Genomic DNA, 7764 nt, shown 5'->3' with positions numbered 1-7764 from the left:
GGATCCATAAATCAGCCATAAAATACATGTAAACTGACCTGGGGATTTTTTAAACATGTCAAACAGTAAGCAAATAAATACATAAACTCTAAAGATCATGACTACAATAATAATATTGGTTTAAATAGTATATTAGCCCTTTTTTTTTTTTTTACGGTCAAGTTTAGAATAACACTTTTCTCCTAGAAACTTTTTTTTGGCTCAGTCATAAATAGAGTCCCTGTAGATCACTGGCCTTTGTCCTGTTATTGCAGCCATTACAGGCTATGGCCTTTTCCTTTGTTGCCTCAGCCTATGGGCACGATGCTATTGGCCTGCAATCTTGGTAATGTATGGATGACGAAATACAAAGACACACACATACTATAGAGGTGCACAAAAAGAGGGACACACGATGTGGTCACACTAATGTCATCTTGTTGCACAGAGAAGAGAGGCATTGCCACCTAACGGTAAAAAGTAGTCACTGCATCTAAAACAGCATAATAAGGATGTAATGATGATGATAATAATAATATTTTTTTTATTTGCTTTTGTTTTAAGAATAAAGCTTTTAAAATCTTTAGAGTATATAAAATATTCAATACAAAAAATGATTCTTAAAAAGTATAAGTTTTTTAGTTTTGATCGTTAGTAACAGCAGTTATGTCACATATTTCTGATGCATCCATACTATAATAACAATATAATAACGATATCTATATGATTTCCATTGAAGGCTTGAAGTGGTGCAATTATTGAGTGTGTCCTTACAAAAGATTCAGGTCCAGATGGAGTCAAACTAATCCAATTATGACTGACCCCGATTTTATAAACTAAAAAAACAAATTAATTAATCTATACATTAAGTTTATTCTATCTCTTATTTTAAAAGAAGAAGAAAGATCCCTTTGTCCTTAACCGTCTTTTACACTAAGTAGAGGACAGGAGTTAATCTAAGTTTTAAACACTTTTGCAGCTACCTCGGGCACAAACAACATGCTTTCTAACCACCTCTCTCAAAATAAGAAACATTTTTAACAAGCAAGTTTTTCTTTTCAAAACTGAGACAAAGATACAATAATGGTGTCATTTTATCATTTAAAGTAGTTGCAAACAATCAATGAATCTAAAATAATAATAAAGTATCAGTTTAAAATAGCTTTTCATGTTGTTTGCGATGTTATAACATGATTTTTATCAAACAATTAAAGACGGTTAGTTAGGGGCTAAACAGTCAACATTCACAGAATTCTGGGTCAGGTTTAGGTATCAGTGATTGTTTGTCAAGGGAAAATGTAATTAGTTAAAACTTGGTCACACAAGCCAACAGTTAAGAAAAATGCACACAACATGGTTTGCAATAATAGTGACATGCCATAAAGGTTATGCATACCTGAACTCAAACTAGTTCAAGATAAAACAGTACAGTATGTAAACAACAGAAAAAAAGAAACATACTGCTCTATCTGTCCATGTATTGTTCATACATGTCTGTACTATGAAAAAATGCAGTCTCTCTTGCAGTTATTAGTTACATTGGTTACATATAACAGCAGGGGCTGATGCAAAACAAACAAACAACAATAACAGATATATATATATATATATATATATATATATATATATATATATATATATATATATATATATATATATATATATATATATTATTTTTTTAACCAATCTCTGATCATTAGAAGCACTAAATCAGTGTTAAACCCATACAGAAGTAAAAATCTGTAGGTGTTAATCCATTAAAACTCTCTAAGAAGCTGGCCTCTGGACATCATGGCATGCAAATTAAAATCTGGCTTTATTGGAGCTCTGATTAGATGAGACATTTTCTTACAAAAAGGAAACAACTTGGGAAAAAAAAAACTGTGAAAGTAGACAATCATAATAAAAAATGCAGTTGTGAACTCCTCTGCAGATTAATGCAACAGACAAAAAAGGCTAATACCACATTTCTTTCTTTTTTTTTCATTCAAGAAGGTCTAAAAGTTATCAGATTCTAAAATTGATTTAAAGTCATTTAGTTTGCTTATCAAACTGATATCCACGGGTGTTATACAATCATCACCAAAAAGGTAATTATCTGTCAATTAACATCTTAAAGTATTTTAGCAAAATATATCTATCATGCACATGTGTAATGACAAACCTTTGTTTTTAACTCCTATGATAAAGTTCTGTTTGTTTCCACAACTTAGCTTGAACAAATGAACAAAATCCCTCCAAGACATTGGTGCATGTAGTTGTTTTTTCCTATGTCATTACATACAGACCTGAACTTCATTGTGAAAAAATACTACACAAAAGCCCATTCACTTCCTCAACATTGTCCGATTGCAGCAAGTATAAACCCACTGAGGGCAATCAGTCAACTGGTGCTGCAGGTTTTCAGATCGACAAACACTTTTTACTTATACTTCATATGTCAGCTATCTCTTGAGCCTTCTCCATTTCATGTTGCTGGTAGTTTGTAGCTTCCCATCAGGTTTTAGTGGAGGATAACTTTGGACATATGTGTTCAGAAGCTCCCGCACCAAATCAATATCTGGAAATCCCAAACTCCTTCTTGACTCAACTCACTTAATCCCCCTCTCTATAACATGTAGTTTTTTTAAGTGGAAAAAAGGTTAAATCAAAGATGTGCTCAATATAATACATGTAACAATTAACCAATTAAGTCTTTTAATTTGGGGAGGGGGGATAGAAAAGCAAAGAAAGGACACTTGAAGTCTTTTTACACAAAGGGTAAATTATGTTACAAAAAAAAAATAATTTTTATACTAGTTGTCAAAGACTGGATATTTAAACCCTCACTATTAATTGAGATACAAGGAAAGGGGAAACATTAATTGAAATATCAATATTGAAGCCTCGGTGAATTATAGAGATGAAAGTGTCATTATCAGCATCTCTATTGGTGCTTCCAGTAAAGTAATATGATCATAATAATAATTTAACTTTATTGATCAAACACTGGAGAAATTTACCTCTGCATTTAACCTGTCCCCTTGGGGACTAGTGGGCTGCTGTTGTGCAGCGCCCAGGAACAGTGGACGAGCCTGGATGATGAAATAATTGACAGAAAATTGAACTTTTTCAAAATGAGAGATGTCATTGAACTTTCTTACAAGTGACATAAAAAACATACACTTTGTATAAGTTAAATGAGATAATTTATTTGCATAAAATGTACTACTTTAGGCATTTCTGTATAACCTTTTTTTATGCTTTCTATTCATTACATGTGTCTGACTGTGTAAATTACAGTTTTCTGGAAAAAAAATATCCCACTGATGATGCAGAGGTATCAAAAACTCCTATTAAATATGATACACTTGGCTTTAAAGGGTTAACTGTCATTTAAGATGTTTAATCTGTATTATAAATTATTGTTATCTAAAAATAGAAACTAAAAACTAAACAAATGTATCAAAAAGTTAATTATCATTTCAACATTATCATAGTGCATGTTTTCGATAAACTTCTAAATCATTCTGTGACACATTTTAATGGGTGCTATTTCTTGTTGATTTTTGTTTTGTTTAGTTTTTTTTTTTTTTTTTTTTGTTTCATCAACCTTAAATAAGATAAGACAATCTGGGGTATTTTTTTTTTGTTTGTTTCAAGGCACTATATATTTAGATTGTATTAGTTGTATTGAAAGTTTAACTGTTCCCTTAATAGTGTATTTTTTCTATGGGGTTATTTGGAAAAGCTACTGAAAACTTTACCTACTTGCATACTTACCTTTTTTTGGTGGAAAATAGTTTAGGCAACTAAAATGTGACTACTATTAAATAAATATGTATATTACAGAATATATATCATTTCTAATCCAATTTATTCTGGCATCAAAAACCTTATAATTGTTGTTTTTTTATTTTGCAAAAGTTTTCAGTCTTTTTTAGATGTTAGTATTAAAAATAGTAATTATCCATATTTAAATCACAAGTAATTATTTATTTGGAAATTATTGACGGGTTATGAATGAACATAAGTAGCATCTTTAACATATTTAGCAGTTTATGCGTTGTTCATTTTTCATATTATTTTGCTAGAGCAGGGGAAAATTTAATATCTTCAGCAAATTTTTGAATTCTGATTTCTCAGTAATGGGCTACTAAAACTCATCTCAAAATGAAGCCTTTATAAACATAGCAGCATGCTTTTTTCTTGTGTGACACTAACAATTTGCACTCTATCAAATAATTGGAATACCCAGGATAAAGGGTTGAAGAATGCTTTTATTGTACTGGCTTCAATGAGCATCTCATTGATTAAACATTCACTAAGAGCCATGAGAGACAGCCACCAGTTAGAAAAAAAAGCTTGAACTGTGGCTTTGAAGCACACCAAGGTTTCATTCAACTACAAAAACCTGGATGCTAGGTTGTTTTTGCCTTTGACTTGTAATTAAAGTATTGATGTTTTTTCAACCACAAGCAATGCTGTCTGTTTGTATATACATGTGTTTCATCTAAAACTGTCATGCTGGGTTATAGAAAAGATTCAAATGCAGGGGTAGACTGAGATAAAGCTTAAACAAAGTGACAAAGTGAAATAGCTTTGTACACCAACATTAGGACTTGAAGCACAGGAAATCCATAGAAGGGGCAGACAAACAAAAGCATAATCCAGCATGGGCTTAAATGTAGAGGCAGGGGTGTAGAGATAACAGAGTAACCAGAAGCACATTTTCTGGAGACATGGGGCAGGTGAGAAGCTAAGGCTGGGAAGAGTAACAAGCCTGGCAAGAGACACGCAGAAAAAATAAAAGAATCCTGACTTACCTTTGAAAGATCCACACAGTTTGATGAGATCCTGCAAAATCTTTCATATGTTAAAAGGGTTCAATTCTTAGATGCTCAAAACCACCACAGTAGTGGAGGACAGACATCCATCAGGGGGATTTATAGAATTTTATTTCGAAGTTCGACTGAAAAAAAATAAACACCAAATCAATCAATCAATCAATCAAAGTTTATTTGTATAACACTTTACAACAACACCAGGAAGGCCCAAATGCTGCACAGAATGATAAAAATGCTGTAAAAACAAATATCCTAAGCATAAAACAGTGTGTCATGAGTATTAAAAGCCAGTTTGAAAGAATGAATCTTCAATCTGGACTTCAAAAGGAACAGATCTGTTAGAACCCGCAGACCGAGGGGCAGGCTGTCCACAGTTTAGGTGTGGGAACCACAAAGGAACGATAGCCCCACTGTTTATACTAAGACCTGGGCATGTCCAGAACAATTTGATCGGCAGACCGGAGAGCTCTACTTGGCCAATGCACAGTCAACATCTCAGTTCAATATAACGGAGCAAGACCATTAGGGGCTTTAAAAACAAGTATTACACTTTTAAAATCAATCCAAAAGCGGACCGGGAACCGTGCACAGGAAGGAGAGGACGGAACTGATGTTGCACTCAATCAGTGCACCAAATCAGCAATTGACAGAAGAAACCATTTGCAAACTGTAACTACGTTCAAGTCAGCTTCCCCTTTGTAAATACTGTAGTAGTCAGGGCAGCCCTCCAGGGCTTTGTTGGTCAGGCAAAGACAATAAATTCTAGTAGTTATACTGGGTTTGACCTAGCAATATAAAAGGAATGTCTATCTGTGATTATAAAAATAATTCTAATTTCTTCATGTGGTATTTTGTAATTTCCTTATTTCAGAATATCCATGTACCTTCCCTTATTTTCTGTAACTATTAAAACAAAACAATATCTTCCAAGTGATTACTCTATCTTGAAGATTATGTCAGAAGCCGTCCACATGTTAATCACCAAAGTTAATCAACATCTGAATTGGAACTGCAAAATTGAAGCCCTCCAAAATCTATATTTTATCTAGGTTACTGTAAATGTTGCAACAAAACAAAACAGAATGAAAGAAGAACACTTCTGGGAGGTGTTCACCAAATGTCAGTGACTATAAGTCCCATTCTGAAGGCTTTACTTGTTATTCCACATCAGACAATAAACTTTGAAAAGTTAAATCTGCATTGGTTCTGCTCTTATCTAGATGTCGTTTAGGGAAACAGACTGCTTTGTTATGATACATATGAAAACCAAAGGAAAATGAAAATATATTCTTAAATAAGAAATGCTCAATTACAACCCCAATTCATAGAATTCACGTGACCTAGAAAACCTAGTGAGACCTGACTGGGCCTTCCATTTCAAAGGGGAGGTTGGCATGAAGACTTGAAATAAACATCTATAAATATTGTGTATGTAAATTTATATTTTCATGCCTTTCAAAGATGGATTTCAATAGGCCTCATTAAAATGTGTAAATATTTCAAGTATTTTCATAAAAGGAAAGAAAGAATAATTATTGTGTTTTATACAACCTTGGTTGCTTAATTTTCCCACTGTTTCCTCTCTTTTTTTAGTACTGTTCTATGCGCCAAAAATTATATACAATTGGAGATAAAAAAAAAAAGATCAGAAATGGTTTTAAAATGACAGGAAACCCTTCACAATGGACTTTCACCTCTCTTCTCTTTGTTGTCAGTCAGTTACTCTGTGCTGGGAAGTCAGCTACTATAAACAACTAGATGACTACTAAATCAAACACTGCCCACGAATGCATTAAAAAATACAGCAGATGTGTGCCGACTGTTTGAGAGGACTGATTGGGGAATAAAAAAACAGCAAGTGGAGTGAGTTTTCCTAATCAGCATGTGAATTTATTTAGCTGTGTTAAGAAAAGCAATTACTTCTCCCCCTTAATCAGTTAAGGTTCTCCACCTTTATTCAATTATCGAAACTATCTTCTACAATTTACATACTGTACACGGACACACAAAGAAAGACGTTTAATAATTCATTATGCATCACACTGGCAGCACTTTTCATATGGAGATGGGAGAGAGGGAAGTTGGAATTCAAGGCTGGCTAGTTTTAATTGTTTATTCTCAAAGACTATACAAGAGGATGCTTTTGGATTCAAGAACAAAGAGCAGCATGCTCAACAGACACAGTCTGATTCACAAAACAAATGTATCCTTCTGAAAAAAAAATAAATATTAAAGAAAAAAAATAGGGGCAAATCCCCTTATGGATTTGTAATTTTTCAGGCACTGTCAGAAAGAGAACATTAATCTGTCTAAGGAGGAGTGCACATCCAATCCTCACGTCACTGATTTTGTGTTTTCACATTCTTTTTAGCTCTGCTGCATCTTCACTTTTCACATTAATGCAATTGCAAAATTCAGAGTTGGTTCTGGTGATGAAAGTGAATGCATGCATCAGCAGTTTGTCTAATTAACAGAACCTACTGCTACAGGGTCTGCTACGGTTCAGTATATATGAATATAGACATAATTTTATCACGTAATAGTTGGTTAGAGTTTATTTGACCATGCACTAACCTTGAACAGAAAGCCCTTTCTTCGCATTGCATCATTAAAGAAAATTAGCTTTTTTTTTAATAAAGCATGTTATCATTAAAACATGATCTGATATGATATATTTATGTCAAATACAATGAAATACAAATGGATCTCTTTTTGTTTATTACATGAGATGTCAAATTTATAATTGAGTGAAAGAACAAGAGAGGATTGATTCTTGTTCTACGATCGTTGTTAAATAATTTGCAGGAATTTGTCAAGGTTTGGGGGAGGATTTTGTGGACCCAAATGCAGAGATGAAGAGGCAGAGATGAGTTTTGCTGATTCAATTAGGTTCCACAGGCAACAGAGGCAAAATCCAGGAACAAAAATAAGAAACCAACAATCAGAAGACATCAGAGAG

This window comes from Cyprinodon tularosa, unplaced genomic scaffold, assembly GCF_016077235.1.
Source record: "Cyprinodon tularosa strain WSP-4 unplaced genomic scaffold, ASM1607723v1 ctg197, whole genome shotgun sequence".
NCBI lineage: Eukaryota > Metazoa > Chordata > Actinopteri > Cyprinodontiformes > Cyprinodontidae > Cyprinodon > Cyprinodon tularosa.
Note: the sequence above shows the minus strand (reverse complement) of the source record.